Below are 22489 nucleotides of genomic sequence, written 5' to 3' on the forward strand. Positions count from 1 at the left end.
AATAATAATAATAATAATAATAATAATAATTATTATTATTATTATTATTATTATTAATAATATTATTTTCATTACTATTATTATTATTATTATTAATGTATTATTATAATATTATGAGTATTAATTCATTATATTATTAATATATTATATTCATTATTAATTTATTGCCATTTATCTTCCTATTTTATAAATTAATTATTTTATTAATATAATACGTTTATTATACATTATACTCAATATTATTTATTCACTTATTTATTTATTGCCATTTATCTTCCTATTTTATCTTCTATTGCTGGTAAGTGGTTAGATTTGAGGTAGGGGTATAATAATAATAATAATTATAATAATAATAATAATAATAATAATAATAATAATAATAATAATAATAATAATAATAATAGGTATAATTGGAATGTCTTTTATTGCTGAGAAGTGGTTAGGTTTAAGATAGGGGTATAATAATAATAATTATTATTATTATTTTTATTACTATTATTATTATTATAATTGTTATTATTATATTATTATGAGTATTAATTCATTATATTATTAATATATTATATTCATTATTAATTTATTTATTGCCATTTATCTTCCTATTTTATCTTAATAAAATGCTGCCTTGGTAAGCATTAGAGAGCTCTTTCAAAAGCATTTAAAAAAATCAAAATTATTCAACATTTTGATCGTGTATGTTTACAGAAAAAAAATGTGTCTGGTAGCAAACAATTCCTAAGCTATATTCTGTTTTTATAACCTGCATCTTTAAACTAACAAAAAAGGTCATGGTCTTCTCCATCTTTGATTATGAATTCTGCATAAATCAATGTGATATCTAGAAAAAGGCTGCCACGAACCATGTTTTGTTTTGTTTGAGATAAAGGCGGTGTCATTTTTAGCCTGACGCCCCCTCAGGAGAGCGCTGTATATCTGAGGCAGACACTCCATTACGTTGCCTTGGAATCTGACTGAGGAGCAGCAGCAAGGTGTACCAGCCTGCAGCTCACAAGGTGATACAAGAAAGCCGGGTCACAGCTCTCCCGTTTTCCCTTTCCCCGACACCACCTCCACGGGGGCATCACTTCTGTCCCGCACCGGGCTTTCTACCAGCTCTTCTTCGGTTAGGAAGAGAAGGGGGGGAGCTTTAAATTTTTCCCTCCCAAGTTCAGAGTCAATTTGTTATCAAATCAAGCGTCGGCCGCCTGATTCATTGCTATTCAGCACTCTTGCTGATTTATATGCAGAATGTAAAACAGATGCCTTATGCGATACATATTTATGGTGAGCCCTGCTCTCACAAGATTTATTATAGCTTCTTTCATCGGGGTGTGCATGAGCAGCACCATGATGACTTGTATTTCCTCTCAGCTCTCAATGCCAAACTCATTAAAAAGAGGTGTGACTATTAATATACATTGTAATACTGACACCTCCTAATTTATAACCCCTCTGTCGGGGTGGAGAGGATTTTTTTCCTCCCTTCCCTGCTTGTCTGGGGGGATCCTTTTTGAGGTTGAGAGCGTCTGTATATTTGTGTATGGAGGAGAGACGAGGAGTTTGCATTACATGGATGTATGTATCAGTGTGTCTATATGTATCTGCTTGCATGTGTGTGTGTGTGTGTGTGTGTTTGGGCAGTGTTTCAGGGCATGTGTCCCCGCTGTTCTCTTCTATTGATTTATGGGGTTCTGTTCTTGTGTAGGCTCAGGGTTTTATAGGCCTCAGGCCCAAGCATCAGAATCCCTTCTTAAATGTTCTCAGATCAGTCGGACCGGCACATGAGCTGATCTCCAGATAACGCCACTGTGCACAATGAAAGAACGGAGAGTTAATGACAATATAATTATGTTTTTTTTCAGGTGCTAGACACTTAAACAAGTAATAATATATAATATATATGTATATATTGCAAAAGTACAAGTAAATTGTATCATTATTTCAGAACCTACAGTACATTTTAAATACCCCTTCCATTTTTTTTTATAAATTAATAAATAATAATAAATAAATAATAAATATTTAGCTCATGATCTAATTACTTCTAAATAGTATTCATAGATAGCATTTTTGTACAACTAGATACGCATTATAATTATACACTATATAACGTGTTGACAGCATTTTAATTTTTTTTTTCGTATGCACAGCGTTAAAAAGCAAACACAAAAAAGTACAAATCCTAATATTATATATTTTTTATCAAATATATATTTATATTGCAATAGAAAATGCATAATAGGACGATAACAGGCAGAACATAATTAATAAATAAAAATAAATTAAATCAAAAACATTTAAATACATATTTAAAAATGTCTTTAGTTCTAAAATTATTTATAGCATAATAAAATAATTGTACTATTGAGATTTTTTATTATTTATTTATGGTATTATTTTATTTATTTATTTAAAAACACTTAAATGCACACTGCATATTAGCTGTTTTTTGTCAAATACAATTATTATATTGAGAGCATTTAAAAAAAAAATTTGTACGCACAGCTTTAAAAAGCAAAAAAAAAAAAAAAAAAGTAAAAATCATTTATCATGTATTTTATAAATATGCCCTTATACCCTAAAGGAAAATAAACAGGCAAAACATAATTAATACATTACATTTTATTGCATTTAAAATAAATATTTAAAAATGTTTTTTCAAAATTATTTATAGTATAATAAAAAAGCCTAATTGTTCTATTAAGATGTTCTATTATTTATATATTTTTAAACACTTAAGTTTACTTAAATTATTATTTTAAATCATGAAAATGAATAAATGAATAGCATCTTAAAAATGAATGATACTATAATAATAATAATTGTACTATTACAATTTACTATTATGTTTTTTTGTAGTTAAACACTTAAATACACAATGCATAATTGCAATACTCCAATTACATTACTTAAGTGAGAAAACAATCATTCGTTTTTTGTTTTTTTGTTATTAGTAGATAAAATAAAATCTTTTTTTAACATTAAAAAAAAATTATGATACTATAATAATAATAATAATAAAAATACAATTTACTATTATTATGTGTGTTTTTTTTTAACTCTCAAATACACCATGAAGTGTATTATTTAAGTGAGACAATGGAAACATTTTTACAAATTAATAGTAAAACAATAATTCATTTTTTGTTTATTAGTAGATCAATCAAGAAATTCCACATTTTTGTCAAATATTATTTTAATTATTATTTTACTTCAGTTAAATTAACTTAGACCACCTGAAATCCTTCACAGTCCATGGATAACAGTTTGAGAACCACTTGCCTAAAAGTAAGCAGGTACAAATAGATAAAATAAAATAAAATAAAATAATTATACAACAACAACAACGACATCAACAACAATAATAATAATAATAATAATAATAATAATAATATTTCAATTTACTATTATTATTATTGTTATTATACACTTAAATACATAATGCACTGCAATACTGTAGTTGCATTATTTAAGTTAGACAACGGAAACACTTTCACAAATTAAAGGTAAAACAATTATTAAGAATTGAAATTCATCAAGATTCATGTTTGTGCTTTCTGTAAAGGACAGTTATCTTAATTATTATTTTAAATCAGCTAAAATAAGACATCCTGAAATCCTTCACAGACCAGCACAGGTATTTGTTTAAACACTTTTTGTCTAGAAGTAAAATAAAACAAAATAAAACTAAACAAAACAAAACAAAATAATAAAATAAAATAAAATATTAAATTTAAATTATTACTATTATTACACAACAACAACAACAACAATAATAATAATAATAATAATAATAATAATAATAAAGTGTACTACTACAATTAACATTATTATTATAAATGACTTTTATTTATTTATTTATTTTTGATATGCACCTAAATACATAATGCACAACTGCAATACTGTAGTTGTATTATTTAAGAGACAACGGAAACACTTTCACTTTTACAGGTATTAATTTGAAAACAACTTGTCTAGAAGTAAACAGGTGTAAAAAAAATAATTAAAAAAAATAAATAATAATATTTATTAAAAAAATAGTAAAAAAATAAAATAAAGTTTTCAAAAAATGTTGGGGACAAAGTTGGCCATGGAAATAAAATACAGGCCAATGGTGCAAAAAACTGTGGAATAGACCTTATTTTGAAATCTCTGCTTCAATTCTAGTCCTTTCTGTAGTGTGGAAGCAATAAAGAAGAACACATAAAAAGATGACGTTTTTAGACTTCTCTGTGACCGTAGAGGGTTTATATAGTTGTGTCCTGATATAATGGGCTGTGGGTGCTTTGTGGCACCTTCCCCGGCTCAGTCCACTAATTGAGCTCGGGCAATGCGTTTTTGAATCCTGATGTAGGCTAATGATATTTTAACCAGCAGCTCTCCTATTGAAGAGACAGGGTATTCCCTCCACTAAGACTAATGAGAAAAGGTGGGCTGTTCTACTCTGCTGGCAAGCTATTCATGCACTGGGGGAGATGGACACAAAAAAAGAAAGGGTGTTAAAAAAAGTTTCAGTCCCAAAGGCCTGTGATGGGTGTTTTAGGCCCTGCCATTGTGGCCTAAACCCTTCAAATGAGTGAATATTGGGGTGCTTAACTCAGCCCATCATGGGGGCCTTTATGTGCGGTGGGTGACAGCTAACTGTGAGAGAAACCTCCTAAGTCCATTTCTTTTCTGTTTCTTTCTTTCCTCTTTTCTCATTGGAGTAAAGCCGCCAATAGGGCGATTGGTAAAATCCCCTTCAAAATGAGCTGGTTCCCACCCAGTACGATTAGCTCCTTATAGCAGATTTTCATATCAGGGCATACACACACATATGGATTCACAGACACTCAGAACACCTTTTTGTTTGTGTGTGAATTACAACTGAATAGAAATGTACATTACAGTGGATAAAAAATATTAAATTAATTAATCATTTGAATATAAGCAAAATTGGGAAAAAAAAAAAAAAAACTTTAAAGACCTTACGTTGTGTCACAGAGCCTTTTTCCGCCAAGAAGGTAATTGTGACTTTTACCTCACAATTTAGACCTTTTTTTTCTCGCAAATCTCAGAGAAAAGGTCTGAAATGCGAGGTAAACTCAGAATTCATTTTTTTTTTATCATTTTTTTTATTATTATTATTAATTATTATTAATTGTAAATTTATTTATATAAAATCTTGCAATTTAGAATGTCATTTTTTTTTTCATCAGACCAAAATAGAAGCTTATTTCAACCATTGAATAAAAAAAAAATAAGAAGGTAATTGTGACTCACAATTTAACCTTTTTTTCTCGCAATTCTGAAAGAAACGGTCTGAAGTGCGAGAAACTCAGAATTCAGAGTTTTATTTTTTTATTTAATGTAAATTTATTTGTTTATTCATTCATTCATTCATTTAAAATCTTGCCATTTAAAGTTGATGTCTCGTAATTTTTATTACATTGTAGAAGACAATTATGGAAGCTTATTTCCGCCTTGGAATGAAAAAAGAAAAAGAAAAAGAAATAGAAAAAGAAACAAAACCTTAGAATTCAGACTTTTTCCCCCTCAATGCTGAGAGAAAAAGTCTGAAATGCAAGATAAACTACACTAAATAATTTATTTATTTTAAATCTTGCAAATTAGAGTTTATATCTCACTATTTTTTACATTTTTTTCTCAGAAATTAATCTCAAACTCACTTTATATTGTGGCAGACAAGTATGGAAAACTGTTTCTGCCATGAAATTATTTTTAGAAAAAAAATGTAAGAAGTTTTATTTATTTATTTGTTTATTTAATTATTTATTTATTTTTAATCTCACATTTCAGAGTAATATGGAAATATGGAAGCTTTTTCCACCGTGTTGTAATTTATATCTCACAGTTTTTACTTTTTTGTCCTCAGAATTCTCAGTTGAATCTCACTTTACATGATGGCAGGTGAGTATTTCCACCGTGGAGCAAAAAAAAACTTTTACCTCACAATTCAGGCTTTTTTCTTACAATTCTGAGAAAAAAAGTCTGAAATATGAGATAAACTCAGAATTGTAAGATATAAACTCAGAATTCTTTCTTTTCTTTGTTTCTTTCTTTCCTTCTTCACCTGAACTGTGAGTTTACATATTGCAATTCAGGTTTTTTTTGCCTACCACAGAATAAACAAAAAAGTAGTTTATATCTTAATGTTATAGTTTATATCTAGTTTATACACATTTACACTTCTATACCCTCTTGTCTTCCAAAATTGTGAGTTTATATGAAAATGTTGACTTTATATTTATATTCAGTTTTTTTCCTCAGAACTGTGAATTAAAAAGTTGATAAAAATAGATAAAAAGGTAAATAAGTAGACCTTTTTTATTATATATATATTTTTTTTAATCCCACAGAGGAAACAAGCATCCATATGAGTAAAAAACAAATGATAATAAGTGAATATTTATATAATAATAAGAATAATTTAAAGTTATTTAAAATAAATGTTCATTGTAATGCAAGTGCATATTTCAACCCTCCATTCACTAATTGAAATTAGAGCTTGTGCAGCTTCAACCCCAAACAAAGCACTGATGATCCAGGAAACAGAGCTTGAAATATGCAAAGTCAAAATATAAAGTGTCATGTAGAGGCCTGCCCTGTCTCCCACATTTCCCCAAGAGAGTCATACACACATTATGCCGACAACACTCATCTAGAATTTTTTTAAACCCCATTTGGATGTAATCATTCATAATTAAATTTCTGTACCATTTTTTTGTGACTTGTGTTTCAAGGCAAAAAAAGACTGGTGATCTTTGAAAACTATCCTTTCACTTGCTTTGTGAACAACCAAAGCAAAGCAAACAAATGCTTTTTCCTCTGAGAGCCCTTGAGCTGCTTTCTTGCAGTGCATGAAGCTTCCTGCAATTGATAAGAAAGACCTGATTTTGCATTTTCATGTTTTTTGGACTTGACCCTCTTCACCCAGAGAAAATAATGCTGACAAATTAAGTCGTCATGTGTTTGTATAAGTTAAGACTTGTAAGCTCAAACTATTTGACTTCATTAAAGTTTGGGCAAAACAAATAAAGGCAAGTAATAAAATAAAAATCCCATTATTTACTCACCCTCGTGTCATTTCAAACCTGTATTACTTTGTTTCATGCAACACAAAAAATGTTTAAAATGAAGCTTTTTAAGCTTCAACAGATATAAAAGCAGTATAAAATAGTGTAATAAAAATATTTTCAAAGACCGAACTGAATCAAAATGAATAACAACCCGAATATAGTCCATTAGTCATATCTACGATATTTTTCAATGTGCTTCTACCTCTTTTTTGAAGCTTGAAAATCCCTATTCATTGAAAACAGCTACCAGTACATTATTCAAAGTTTCCCTCCCTTTGTGCTCCACCGAGGAAAGAAAGTCAAACAGGTTTGGAGCACCACGAGAGTGAGTAAATGAGAAGGAGAGACTGAATTTTGATTCGTAGGTGAACTCTCGCTTTAACCTCGAAATTGCGGGAGAAAGAGATGGCACGGTGGAAGAGAGAGCCGTACACGAGAGAAACAAGTGGAGGAATGCTTTTAAGTTTTGTACACATTCTCAGTCTTGCCCTGTTCGGTCTCTCAGCCCACACTTTAGACTCTTTTATGTTACACGATCACTTGAATTTAAGCTCAGGAGGAGGCAGTAGGTCCCTGGGTGAGAAAGCCCCAAACAAGCTATAGACCAGATGTATGATGTTATATGGTCAGACTGGCAAATACAAAAGGAGCAAAAACAAAAGGCATGAATTAAGGGAGAGGATTTCAAAAGTGTGTTTTCAAAACAGCCCAGCTGAGAGCTCAGATGCCTCTCCTCCCTCCTCTCACTCTCTCTCTCTGTCTCACTCTCTTCTGCGTCTGTGCTCTCGCTCCCTTATATTCTCTCGCTACCCCCCGAGACTAAATGCTTAAAAGGGGGAGGGAAAAAGAATAGAATAGAGACCATTTTTGCTAATTAGTCGAGGACTTAGCAGGCGCAGGATACGCCGCCGTAGTTTTTCATGTGCTGTCCACGGGCCGTCGCCCGGCCTGTGAAGTCGAGCCTGTGTGGTTAAGAGCCGAAGAAAAGGGAAGGCCTTTTACACACAAACGGCTCAGTGGAGCTCCTGAACGGGGCTCTGGTGGGGGTACCGCCACCGAGCAGAAAATGGAGACTAACCATTAGGATTTCAGACTTCAGAAAAGGCTAAATACGAAGTGTAAATGGCTCCCACCCCCACCTCAAGCCCAAGACAAACTCTCACCGGCAATGACGACGAATGGGTCTAAGTCCAAGATAAACTGGGCCTTTTTTTTCCAGCAGTCACAGTCAAATGATCACAGACATACCTCTACTCCGGGCTTTATGGTGTGGGAATTGTGCGCGAACAGAGCCAACCGGCCTTACCGTGCCTTAGATGTGCGGGATTGTTCGAGAAAAGAAAAGAAAAATCACAGAGTGTTAATGCAATCATATATATATATATTTTTTATTGTTTTAGCTATTTTACTTTGCTTGTCAATGTTTGATTTATTGTATATATAGTATATATATTTTATTTGCTTGTGTCTATGTATGTATAAAAATGTATGTGAGTAGTAAAAATAATTATGAAAGACGTTGAATAATAATTAAATTAGTTGAATAATTAAATTTGAATAGAATAAATTAAAATTGTACTGTTTTAAAACAAGTGCAAAGAAACATATATACATATATATATGTGTGTGTGTGTTATATATATATATATATATATATATATATATATATATATATATATAGGGCTGTCAAATGATTAATCACGATTAATCACATCCAAAATAAAAGTTTATGTTTACATACTAAATGTGGCATTATTGTGTATATTTATTAGGTATGTATAAATACGCACACATACATGTATAGATTTAAAAAAATATTTTTATGTATGAATAGTTATACTTCTATTTAATTTGGACTATATATAGAATGATAAATATTGTCCACATAAATCTAAAAGAAATTATTTAATATAGATGTATGTGTGTGTATTTATATATACATAATAAATATACATATATCATTTGACAGCCCTAATATATATATATATATATATATATATATGAAAAAACTTAAACTAAACTAATTATATATATATATATATATATATATATATAGTATTTGTATGCGAGTATAATTAAACTAATTAAATGAATAATTCAAATTAAATAAAAGAATATAATTAAGAGAATAATTAAAATTGTACTCTTTTAATGTCACAAGAATAACACCAGGGCACAATTTTATAAAATGTACAGAAAAGAATCTTTAAATATAATATAAAAAATTAGTAATTATGAAAGAAAATTAATAATAACTAAAATAGTTAATTTAATAAGTGTGCGTATGTGTAAAAATGTATGTGTTTAATATATATAATTATTAAATAAGTTTGATAATATTAATAACTAATCTAATAATAAGGAGTCTGCAAAAAATAAAAATAAATAAAATAATAAAATAAAATGTTGTAGGTCCGTATTTGTATTTTTTTCTAACATTTTTTTCTAATATTTTTTAAAAGTCTCTTTCAATAAAGGAAACTGTTAAAAAATAAATAAATTTTATCTCTTGATAAATGGTGTTATCTTGTACCTGGTGTAGTCAACAAAAAATAAATACAACTAAATAAACTTAAAAAAAACTATGTCTACAAAAATAAGTCCTTATTTGTATTTTTGTCTAATCAAAGGAGTCTGCAAAATAAAATAAAGTAAAATAAAATATATTTTCCCTAATATATATATATATATATATATATATATCATATTTTTTATCTCTTGAAAATGGTGTTATCTTGTACCTGGTGTAGTCAACAAAAAATAAATACTAAATACTAAAAAAATAACTAAATTAAACATAACTAAATAAAAATAAGTATATAGTGGCCTTGTTTGTATTTTTGCAATTCACTTTGAACAAAGGAGTCTACAAAACAAACAAAATAAAATAAAATAAAATAAAATATCCATATATTTTTTTTTCTAATATTTACTTTTCTTTGGATAAAAGAGACTGCTAAATAATAATTAATAATAAAACAATTTGAATTTGTAAGTGTATTTCAAACCTGTACATTTTTTTAAGTCATTACCTATTAGCATTCTTTCTTTTTTTAAGTCTCTTTGGATAAAATAACTATTACTACTACTATTTCACTTTTCTGCTTTTCCTTCTATAAAATCCTGATTAAACAATTGTAGTGTTTTTCTACATTCCTTTCAATCATATATTTGAAATTGTTTAATAAAAAGCGCATTTTAAATGTGTAAAACAAACTCCAAAAACACAAGCCTGGAATGAAGCTAAAGAACAAATGTTTTCTGACAATAAATGATTCATCCTACACTTTCCTTCGAACAATCTGTTAATCAGCAAAACAGTTTGTCATTAGCAAACAACAGAGATCACACTTTCTGGTTTGATTTCCCTGGTCAAAAGTTCAAAAGTGTCTTTGAGAAATAAAAGAAACCTTTTATTGCATGCTTCTAAATCTGTCAACTTTCAGCATAACTTTGTTTGTAATAGAATTTGCCATTTACCCTCTGATGAAAGACCTCTTTTATTTGTTTAACATTTTGGATACATTACATCGGAGCTTAAAATAAAAGGAAACTCCAAAGATTTGATGAATTTCATGGGCTGAGTTTGATATCTTGCTCAAACATTATCCATCTGCGACGTTAAGAAAACATGTAGTAATTTTGCAGCGCTCTCCCTTCAGAATGTTTTGGATTCTAGAATCATTTAGACTACAATTAAGTCTGCATTCATTTACTACTGATTTAAACACGTATTTGTAACAATCTGACCTTCTAAATCTGAGCTCATACTAAAATATGTTTCATCTATTTATATTTGTAATCCATTCTACTCTGTTAACAGAAAAAAAGACAGTCCGAGAAAAAAGAAGAAAAAAAAAGTCTTCAGACTCCCACTCAAACTGAATTCATAAAAAGGGGGAAAGCAAAGTTCAGGGCATTAAATTGATTTATATTTTGGAAACCGTCAGGTCAATTACAAGGCTGTCCTTAAAATATGTGTTAATAATCACAGTGTGTAATATATGCAGAGAGATGGCAGACAGCATTCCAGTCTAAAACCTCTTAATACTCCTACAGTATTTCATGTCATCTATCAGAGAGACTTAGAAAGGATGTTGAATAGCAGATCCTTAGAGGCCATAGTCTACATAGAGACAGCAGAGCATGAAGCCTTAACAAGCAATCAGTCAAATGTGACACCAGCGAGAGCTTTTCCTGGCAGGAGAGGAGAAAAGAGTGGGAGAGAGGGAAGACGGAGGGGGTGAACGACCGCCGCGTTGCCTTTAGTTTGGGAAAGTGAGGACAGGAAGTGAGGGCTGAGGAAGAGAGATCATGAAAGTCAAGGTTCAGTGATCTCTAGCGAAAAAGGGTCACAATGTTTGCAACTAACAACAACAAGGTTATCGTCATTTTTATCTCTTGAAAATGACGTTATCTTGTACCTGCTGTGGCCAGCAAAACATATATACATTTAAACTTAGATAACTAAATTAAAAAAGGTAAATAGTGTCAGCATGTCTACAAAAGTAAGTCCTTATTTGTATTTTGTCTAAGTGTTTGTAAGTCACTTTGAACAAAGGAGTTTGCAAAATAAAATAAAACAAAATAATAAAATAATTCGTAAATAGTTTGTTTGTTTGTTAGTTTGTTAATAAAATAAAATAGTAAGTCCTTATTTATTTATTTATTTTTTAGATTTTTTAGATAAGTTTCTTTAAATAAAGAAGATAAATAAAACAAAATAAAAATGAAATAAAATAAAACACTCCTTATATTTTTATTTCTTTATTTATCTATTTATTTATCAAAGATTTTTTCTAAGATTTATTTATTTATTTATTTCAAATTTCTTTGGATAAACGAGACTGTTAAATACAATAAAATATAATAATAAAATATAGATAAGATAAAAAAAATAATAATAAATAATAATAATAATGATTTGTGCGTCCTTTTCTGACTTTTAAGTCACTTTAGATAAAGGAGTGTGCTAGATAAAATAAATAAAATGAAATAATTTGTAAATATATTTTTTTTGTTCTGTTTTGTTCATTTATTTAAGTTTCTTTGAATAAATATGACTGTTAAATAAAACAAAATAAAATAATAAAATAAATAAAATACTCTTTATAAGTCCTTATATTTTGTTTTATTTATTTATTTAATTATTTATTATTATTACTACTATTTATTTATTTATTTATTTATTTATTTTATTTATATTAAGATTTTCCTAAGATTTTTATTTTCCCAATATTTCTTTGGAAAAAGGAGACTGCTAAATACAAAAAAATAAAATAATAAAATAAAATGAAATAAAAAAAAACTAATATTTTGTGCGTCCTTATTTGCATTTTTCTTCTGATTTTTAAGTCACTTTAGATTAAGGAGTGTGCTAGATAAAATAAAACAAAATAATAAAATAAAATAAAATGTTATTAGTTTGTTTGTTTTGTTTATTTATTTAAGTTTCTTTGGATTAAGGAGACAGCTCAAAACAATAAAATAAATTAATAAAATAAAATAATATAAAAAAAAACATAAAAAAATAAATAAAATAATTTGTAAGTCCTTATTTGTATTTTTTGTCGCTTTGGATAAAGGAGTGTGATACATAAAAACAAAATAAAACAAAACAAAACAAAATTGATAAATAAATAAAATAATATAAATAACATAAATAAAAAAGTCTTTATTTGTTTTTTATTTTAGATTTTTTTTTAAGTTTATTTGGATAAAGGAGATCATAACATAAAATAAAAACATTTTAAATCCTTATTTGTATGTTTTCTAATAATTTTTGAATCACCTCGAGTGTATAAAAAGTAAATACAAATATTTTAAGTGTTCTAATGATTTTTTATTGACTTCAGATAAAGGAGTGTGCTAGATAAAAATCAATTAAAAAAATAAATTAATTAAAAATTAAATAAATAAGCCTTTAAATGTTTTGTCCTATGCCACAATTGCCATTAGAAATGCCGTATGGGAGACCCTTAAATAAATACATACTAAATATCTTTCGACTTCACAAGAGTTTGGTTTTCTTTCTTTTGTAGTCACTGTATATCAGAGAAGTATGACACCCTTTCTATTAAACCAAGGGCACCAGAGAGATTCCTCACGCTCACTACGGCCCCATAAATGTCCAGGATCAAAATGGAAGCAATGCCATATGTCAGTTATATGGCGCTATAACAGGTTTTAAGAAGTGAAGTAATAGAGCCATTCACCTGATCCTGACAAATGGCAAAGGCAAAAAATCTCACATTTTATTTAGTAATGAAGCCTCTATTATTTTGTTGCGTACCCCCCCCCCCCCCCCCCTAATTTATATACCTGGCCACCGAATTCAAAAAACGATCGAGAACAGAAAGGTGTGATGTGTGGGAGAGAGAGAGAGACAGACGGAGAAAGACAGCGTGAGACGCAGACGGAGACACGCAGTCTTGCCACATTTCCTTGTTTTTCGTGTTTCCCATGAGATGAGACAAGACAGGAAGCCAGTGAAGAAGTGCCAGGAAATATAGTGGTGCTAAGTCAGCCTCTGATTAAAATTCACACCACTAATGGGCTACAGGACAAAGGATGCACGCGACTCGATCGGCTCTTGTGCAATTTCTGTTGCCGTTCAAAACATTGTATTAAGAAAAGTCAGCAGCCTAATACACGCGACGTGTAGCTCTGTCACCTCCCTGAGAACATTCCTCTCACAGACTCATTTGCTAACAGAAGCCCCGCTGCTGTCATCAGGCAGACCCGAGTAGATGAGCTCCTACCCGTGAGCGAGAGAAGCGCAGTGCTGTTGAAACAGGTAATCATGGTGGAGATGATGGTTGGAGAGCATAGTTCAGCAGGGCGTCTCTGAGGCAGACTGAGCGACAGGGTGAAAGCGCTGAGTAATCCTGCTGCATTAAAAGCAGACAGGCACCAATATCACACCACAATAGAACATGTACAAAAGAGAGAGAAAATTCTAAACCGGCCACTTATGTCATCTCTCTGCAGCTGCCACTCACTGCTAGACCGAGCGCCGGCCAATCAAACGGCAGCTGCCGTGATTGACGCCGAGTAATGGGGACTTTATCCCAATGATGATATTAACAAAGACTACCGTTGTTGTGCTTTGCTCTTAAGGAGAGCTGATGGTGATGCTTCTTAATCATTATTATTTCTTTGCGATTTGAAATGAGTTATTATTAGGTAAACAAAACTATAAAATAATAAGTACAGGAATTATGTTCCAATCAATTTTGTCTTGTATGTTAATCTTCATTCACGTTTTGTCTAGATTACAACTCAGCACTCTCAACCAATTTTATGAGATGCATCATGAAATGCTTTTCTAGAAGTGTTAAAAGTTTTGTATCATGGACACTTGTTGGCATCTTTTCCTTCACTATCTTGTTCAAACTCCAACACAAAAATAAAATTAAATAATATAAATTTAAGTCTTATTTGTATTTTCTCCTACTGATATTTAAGTTACTTTGAATAAAGAACTGTGTTAAATAAATAAATAATTATTTGTATATTTTTTTATTGATATTTACGTTACTTTGGATAAAGGAGTTAAATAAATAAAGAAAAAACAGTCCTTATTTGTATTTTTCTATTGATATTCAAGTTATTTTGGATAAAGGAGTATGCAAAATAAAATTAAAATCAAAATCAAAATCAGTAAGTCCTTATTTGTATTTTTTTCCCATTGATATTTGAGTTAATTTGGATAAAGGAGTATGTTAAAATAAATAAACAAATAAATAAATGCTTATTTGTATTGTTTTCTATTGATATTTAAGTTACTTTGGATAAAGGGGTATGTTAGTTAAATAAATACATAAATGAATCCTTATTTGTATTTGTTTTCTATTGATATTTAAGTTATTTTGGATAAAGCATGCAAAATAAAATACAATTAAAATAATACAAAAATAAAATAAAATAAAATAAAAATTAGTAAGTCTTATTTGTATTTTTTTCTATTGATATTTAAGTTACTTTGGATAAAAGAGTATGTTAAAATAAATGAATAAACAAACAAACATAAATAAATTACTCCCTATTTAATAAATAAATAAATCCTTATTCATATATTTTGTCCTATTGATATTTAAGCTTTTAAAAATAATTTTGGATTAAGGATTATACAAAATAAAATAATAAAATAAAATAATAATTAGTAAGTCCTTATTTGTATTTTTTTCTATCAATATTTAAGTTACTTTGGATAAAAGTGTATGTTAAAGCAAGCAAACAAACAAATAAATAAAATAAATCCTTATTTGTATTTTTTGTCTATTGATATTTAAGTTACTTTGGATGAAGCAGTGTGTTAAATAAATAAATAAATCCTTCTTTGTATTGTTTGTCTATTGATATTTAAGTTATTTTGGATTAAGGAGTATGCTATATATATATATATATAGTAAATATTATGTAAATATTATTATTTAAAAAAATGAATCAGAAAATTAGTCTGAAAACTGAAAAAATAATCTGAAAATTAAATACAATTACTACTAAAATATTAATATATACTATATTAACAATATAATATAATGTGCCAAATGTATTTATTATTACTATGACTATTTAAAAAAAAAGTTAATCTGAACAGTAAATACAATGACTACTAAAATATTAATATATAATATAATATCAATTCATTAATAATTAATAATAACATTTTATTTGTAACCTATGCATATTTTTCTTTCAATATTAATTATTAATTGTATTAAATTATTAAACATCATAAAATGTTGTGTATAACAAAAAAAAAAAAACATTTAAAAAAATAATAATGAAAATACTGTAAAAATACTGTGTGGTTGAGCAAGTGTCAAGCGAAAAGGCTCCACAAAGGGAACAATGAGGGAGACACCAGGAAATCTCAGAGCAGACGGTGTGTATTCAACATCTATTTTCTTTGCTCTCAAACTGTAGCGTACCTCTGAGAACTCTTGCTACATGTCACCAAGTAGCAGTTTGATGCACATCCAGCATAGCGGTATTTATTATTCAAACTATACACAAAATCTGTGCTTCATGGCTTGCAGCCGCTTTCACAGCAGGAAACAATGAGTCGGTGAAGCTGTGCTGTGAAGGTGGACACTAGAACTGCAGTATAACTGCTCCCCCTGGTGTGCATTAATAGTAGCAGTCGGACAGGGGGCACAGTTCACAGAGGGGAGTCTGTGAACCCAGCTGGCTCTAAGATGGCTGGGTGAAAGCTGGGAGACACTAATTCTGCTCAATGAATCCAATTAGAGCGTCTCACCCATTTGGAGGAATATGTGTCTGCTCTTCCATTATCCCACGGTTTCACACTGGACGTGCCAAAACGATTTGTTATTGTTCATGCCGCTGTTATTTTTGCGAAATTCGACTTTTTTTATTTATTTTTTTTTATGACAATGGTGCAAATTATTTGTTGTTTTGACAAGAATATAAATCTCTTTGCATGTGCATGTGCATGAAATATTTGAATATTTATTTATTTCCCAACCACTAACAATTGCTACCTTTTACAAACATGAATACATTCAAGAATTTTTAATTAGAGTTTGTTATTACTATTATTATTTAAAATAAATAAATAAAAAACGGACACTTCCAGATCATACATGAAACCTATCAGTTGCTTTCACAGCATAGGCAGTGCATGAATCACATAAGACGACCATTATGAGTCATTAGCGTGCCTTATGCTTTAAACCCCATTCAGGGACTGCAGGGAGGAGACTTAAAGATGTCGAGCCGCTCGGTCCCCAAAGGGTTAAATGCACATGTGCGCTCTCCCTCTCTCTGTCTCTTTCAAACGCACATACTCGCACACGCATGTACACACACCCTGCCATCCTGAAAGCACACCAGGCTGGCTGTGCATACAGATGCACTCATCATAATTCATTTAAGCCCATAATTCTCAGCAGGCTAATGCCCCACAAAAGACCCTCAACATCCTTAAAGAGTTAAATCATCACTTTAGGGAAGGAACAGAGGAATGGAGAGGGAGAGAGGTTGCTTGTGTGTCTGTGTGTGTGTGTGTGCTGTAATTTTTCAAGGATGACTGGAAGTGCTTGGACCAGTCCCTTCAGTCAAGTATGTTGCCATGCAAGGGATTAGAGTGTGCGAAGCTCCAGGTCCTGACCTGCAAGCCTGGAAGCCAGGCTGTAACCTGACCCCATACCAGGTGTATGCCTTCGGGTCAAGAGGTTGGGAAAGCACGCAACTAAAGACAGCTCCTCCATAAAACCCCATACTGCTCCAATTAAACGTATTCCAACCATTTCAGAACTGTGTAAACTTAAGCTCTAGCGTAACTGCGCATTAAATGCACAAGTGCGGCGAAAACCCCCAAAGGTCACGGATATATGACCGTAGAGGCGAGTGCGAATAAATTACATGTCGGCGTTACACGTTCTCCTCGAAAAAGGACCAAGACTTTGCTTTTACTTTCAAAATAATTTACTGCATCTTTAAAAAGCTCTGTCATCTGCAGCCAGAGACCCATAACTGTCGTGAGAGTCGATCATTTACCCGGAGATCTCTTAAGTGTTAGGTGCTAATGGGAGGGAGCCGCGCAAAACAGAATGCGATGACTTACAGTACATCTCACACTACATCTTATTTAGAAGTGGAGGTTCAGGGGGGGGGAGGCCAGTATCATATCATAACACATTAAGCCAACTGCAGCAATTTAATTAAGCGGCCTGCTCTACATGAGCAGCAGTGTATGGTGACTGGAGATCTCAAAACACTGAAATACTACAGGTCACAAATATAAGGCAGCTACTGTATTGCTAATAGCAAGAACAACCACAATCAGCTTAAAAAACAGCTTTCTGGAATATATCCTTTTTGAACATTTCTTATAAATTAATGAATGAATGAATAAATACATTCTGATAACAGTGGATAACAGATAGACCACGATTCGATTTGATATTGATTATTTAGGAACAGGTTCAGTACATAAACTACATAAAATCTCTCAATTGGTACTACAACACTATAAAGGTATAAATCAACTGTTTTGTATACAAATGCTTAAGTTTTTATAATAGTTAGAATTGCATAACATTATTTCTACTCCAATTCGTTTTAGAATTATAAACATTTAAGGTGGCTGTCATATAAACTTGACGGATTTATTCAAGCATAGCCTACATTAAACATTGAAGAACAGTAAAAATTATAATGAATATGTTATATGATCCATATTTAGCAAATGCTCCTCTCTAGAGTTCATTTTTTCTAGCTAACTAACGAGTTTATGCTCACCGAATATGTTTTTTTATTGAGTTAAATGTGACTTTAAGTGACATTGTTTACAAGCTTATATTGACCACTTTGCGCGGTTGAAACACTGAGTGATTACATGAGACCGGAAACGAATTCCGGTAAGTTGCTCTTTTAACATACCTTCAGATGTTCATTCATGTTGAATTCGTGGTAAACTAGTATTGAAGTGGAGGAGATGAGCTGAAGTACGATTCGCGCTGATGCCGTTCTTGAACTAGGCACTGCATTGATCTGTCGCTCCACATGAAACAGCGCCAAAACGACATTTATTGTTCGAATACTGTAATAAAACAGACGGAATTTGTAATCTGAGACTTATTTTCATATTAAAAGTAACAAAGCACAAAGATTAAGGCGATATGTTGATGAAATGTGCGCTATACTAATGCTCCATCCATTAGCCGAAAACAGGCTAGACTAATCGATTCTTGGGGATATGGATATTTTTTGTAAAAATGAGAATTAAAGGGATAGTTCATCCAAAAAGGAAAATTCTATCATTAATTACTCACCCTTATGTCATTCCAATCCTGTCTTCGGAAGACAAATTATATTATGTTTGATGAAATCTGAGAGAGTTTAGGGGAGAGCGGGGCACAACCTAACACTTTTTGAATTTTGCGGTTTATGTAAATCCACTTGGGGTTCAGAGTACAATATTTATCCACATTATTTTCACATTTGTCTAGTACAAATATATTGCTTTGTTTCACATCTACAGTGTATACGTTTTTCGTTATTTACCTCAAAAGAAAGGAAGTGAAACGTGACAACATGCCCCCTAGGTGGGGTACATTGTAACATATGAGGGGCACGTTGTAACACGACCATGTGACAGCTTAAAATGTTATCTGATCGAATGAAATAAATATACACAACAAACTAAAATATTTTGTCAGTAAAATACATGTGTTAACTTTTTCAAATGAAGTAATGACGTTTTTTAAAAAAAAATAAAAATAATCGAATTTTGGAGTTTGACAATGGACACATCGCAACAATGCTTTGAACGGCCCTGATCGCAACACACAGCTGTACACTAGTTAAAAACAATGTGAACAGATAGATGAAACACATTTAGACATTCAGAAGAACACTCCACTCCTCCACACACAGCTCTCATAGAACACCACACACAAAAACCTGCCAAAATGCTTTACATTACTTGAAATAATAACTTCTGAACATTAAACATTGGTTGTCAGCCTTTATTCACCTGTTTCTTGAGGTTTCTTATCAAAATCCTTAGAAGTAAATCGTGTAAACCGCACCGCTAATGTCACAGAATAGCATAGTTTAATAACAGCGGGGCATATTGTAACACAGTGTTACATCGTTCCCCATCTGCGCGACTGGAGTTTAAAACAGGTTAGTGTCTTCTGCTGGTTTGCGAAGCATTAATAAACCATCTAAACTGATAAATAACAAATTGGAGATTAAAATAATAGCAGATTTGTCTAATTTTAAATGAATACTAAAAACTGAAATGAAAAGTTTACTTCAGCCATAAATGTACTTTTACTATGGTAAAATAAATATTCAGCGATATCTTCAAAAGGCTTTTGAATTATTGCGCTCTTTTTTCTCTGCATAGTGTTGCTATGGCAACTAGTAAACACAGTAAATTTGGTTATGCTAGCATGTGTGGAAATATTTAAACCACGCGTTACAATTAACCCCGCGTTAGGTTGTGCCCCGCTCACCCCTATGTTAAGAGGAAAGCACTCAGCGTTGTACTGTAGCACTGGCGTGACGGGATGAGATTTTGAAGTTGTTATTTTAGTTTTTTTGTCAAAAAAAAGTATTATCCTAGCTTCATAAAATTACGGTTGAACCACTGATGTCACAAGGACTATTTTGTTGATGTTCTTGCTTTCTGGACCTTGAATGTGGTAGGACACTTGCTGTCTATGGAGGGTCAGGGAGCTCTCGGATTTCATCAAAAATATCTTAATTTGTGTTTAGAAGGCAAACAAAGGTCTTACGGGTTTCAATTTAGCAGTCAATTTCAGTTTCATAAATGCAGCAGACTAATACAATATCAGTGTAAATATTTTGCTCTGTTTTGCGGTGACTGAGCCCTCAAAGGTGTCAACATGACTTCAACCGCAAGGACAAAACTACAGTCACACACTTTGCTCTTCGCTCCATGATACCGACACCATTTGCAGATGCCTTATGACAGCACGCGGAGAGCGCCGGTGTCATAATGTAACATACCGCAAGCTAATCTGCCCAGCCCTCTCCAGCTACGGAGGGTTAATTGCAGAGGCTTGCCCCCCGTTCACTGTGTTTGGATAGGTGCTTCTCGTTGCAAACAGACAACCCTTTGTGTCGCTTCACTTTAATCTGTGACTTCATTAGGGAAGGAAATGGGAGTAAATACAAAAAGCCATTGTCTTTCTTTAGGGAGGGAGACCACAATGCTAGCTTGAGATGTTGTGTAACTATCTTGTCTGTAATATTCATTACACACCTGGGTCTCGGCCTATTGGTCTCAATTATGCCACGGAGAGCGAGGGAAGAGGAATGTGCGCCTGTGTGCCAGTAAAATACACAATGTCCCAACTTGAGTTGTGCTCTCTAATTTCTCAGGGAATGTCTACTAATATTCCGTTCTGTTTTCGGAGATGTACGTGTCAAAGCTCAGCGTAGTCTCAACAATAACCTCACACATGCAGGCTGGGAAGGCTAGTTTTAGAAAGAACCGGACGAGGGTTATAAACAAAAAAGATACTTTTGTTTCTTGCGTCGGAAAAAGCTGTGGTAACACAGTCATAATAGTTGTGTTATTGCCAAAACAGTTTTTGTTAATCAAAAATCATGGCATATTTCAAATACTTGCTGAATGAAAAAACAAACAGTTAAGATGAAAATGTTTTCATCATTTACTCACCCTCATGTTGTTCCAAACTCTCTTATGTTGAACATAAAAGAAAAAAAATTGAAGAAATGCTGGTAACCAAACAGTTGATGCTCCCCATTGACTTTCATATTTCCCTACTATGTAAGTCAATGGGGACCAACAATTGTTTGCTACTTCAACATTTTTCCAAATTTTTTTTTTTTGTGTTCAACAAAACTCATACAGGTTTGGAACGACGTGAGGGTGAGTAATCGATGACAAAATTGTCATTTTGTAGTAAACTATTCCTTTAAGTGCACATGGGGACAGTTATTAATTATTAATTAACACACTGGAAATGACTTTTGGCATTTTCAAAGCACTTGGAAGTATGGCCAATGATGTTTGCTAAGATAGTCTATTAGGAAAAGCAACACAATTAGCATTTAATTCCTGAATTCAGCCATGTATATTGATTAAAAAGGTTAAACAAAACATTAGGGTTTTGTAAACACACAATTGTTGCTGCACAATTAGAGTTTTAAATAGAGATTACAATTCTTCCACAATTTTGAACTAAGCAAAATAATATGCAATTTACTAGAGGCTGTGACAAAATATTAACTGCCTCATTCTGTTAAAAATGTTTAATTAATTTGAGTGAATTATTAAAAAAAATAATAATAATAAAATATTTGAGTGAATAATTCAATGACTCACTCAAATACTTCACTTGTTCTATTACTTAATGAATCAGCTCTTTCTGAACAAATCTCTTGAATGAATGATTCAGTGACAAATACATCTTTAACAGCCACTTGTCGCCATCTAGGTGCAAAATAATTTACAGCATTGTAATTGACAAATGTTATTTGAAGCGTCAATTTAAAGTGAAAATGACTTTCAAAAGATGATTTGCTCCATCGCTACCATAGACATCAGTCTTTATATCCAAACTATAAACATTTGCCCCAGTACTTCTGTGATAATATGAATGATTGTAAGACAGAAATAATACTGTGCGGTTGAAAAAAAAAAACGTTTCTGAGACTTCATAAAAGAGTTTCATAAGATTGCATTGGTGCAATTTTTTTACGATTAATCGTGCTGTTTTAAATAGTAACATAATTATAAATATGTGAGAATTTATCCACCTTTTTCCTGAGTAACTGGTTCCAGCCTCCATAGAAATCCATGTTAAAACAGGGTAAAAAAGATCAACTGAATTTAAACTTTTTCAAGATAACTAAATATAAAAATGTGCGCATGTTTA

The sequence above is a fragment of the Garra rufa genome, chromosome 11 (assembly GCF_049309525.1).
Source record: "Garra rufa chromosome 11, GarRuf1.0, whole genome shotgun sequence".
In the NCBI taxonomy this organism is placed as follows: domain Eukaryota; kingdom Metazoa; phylum Chordata; class Actinopteri; order Cypriniformes; family Cyprinidae; genus Garra; species Garra rufa.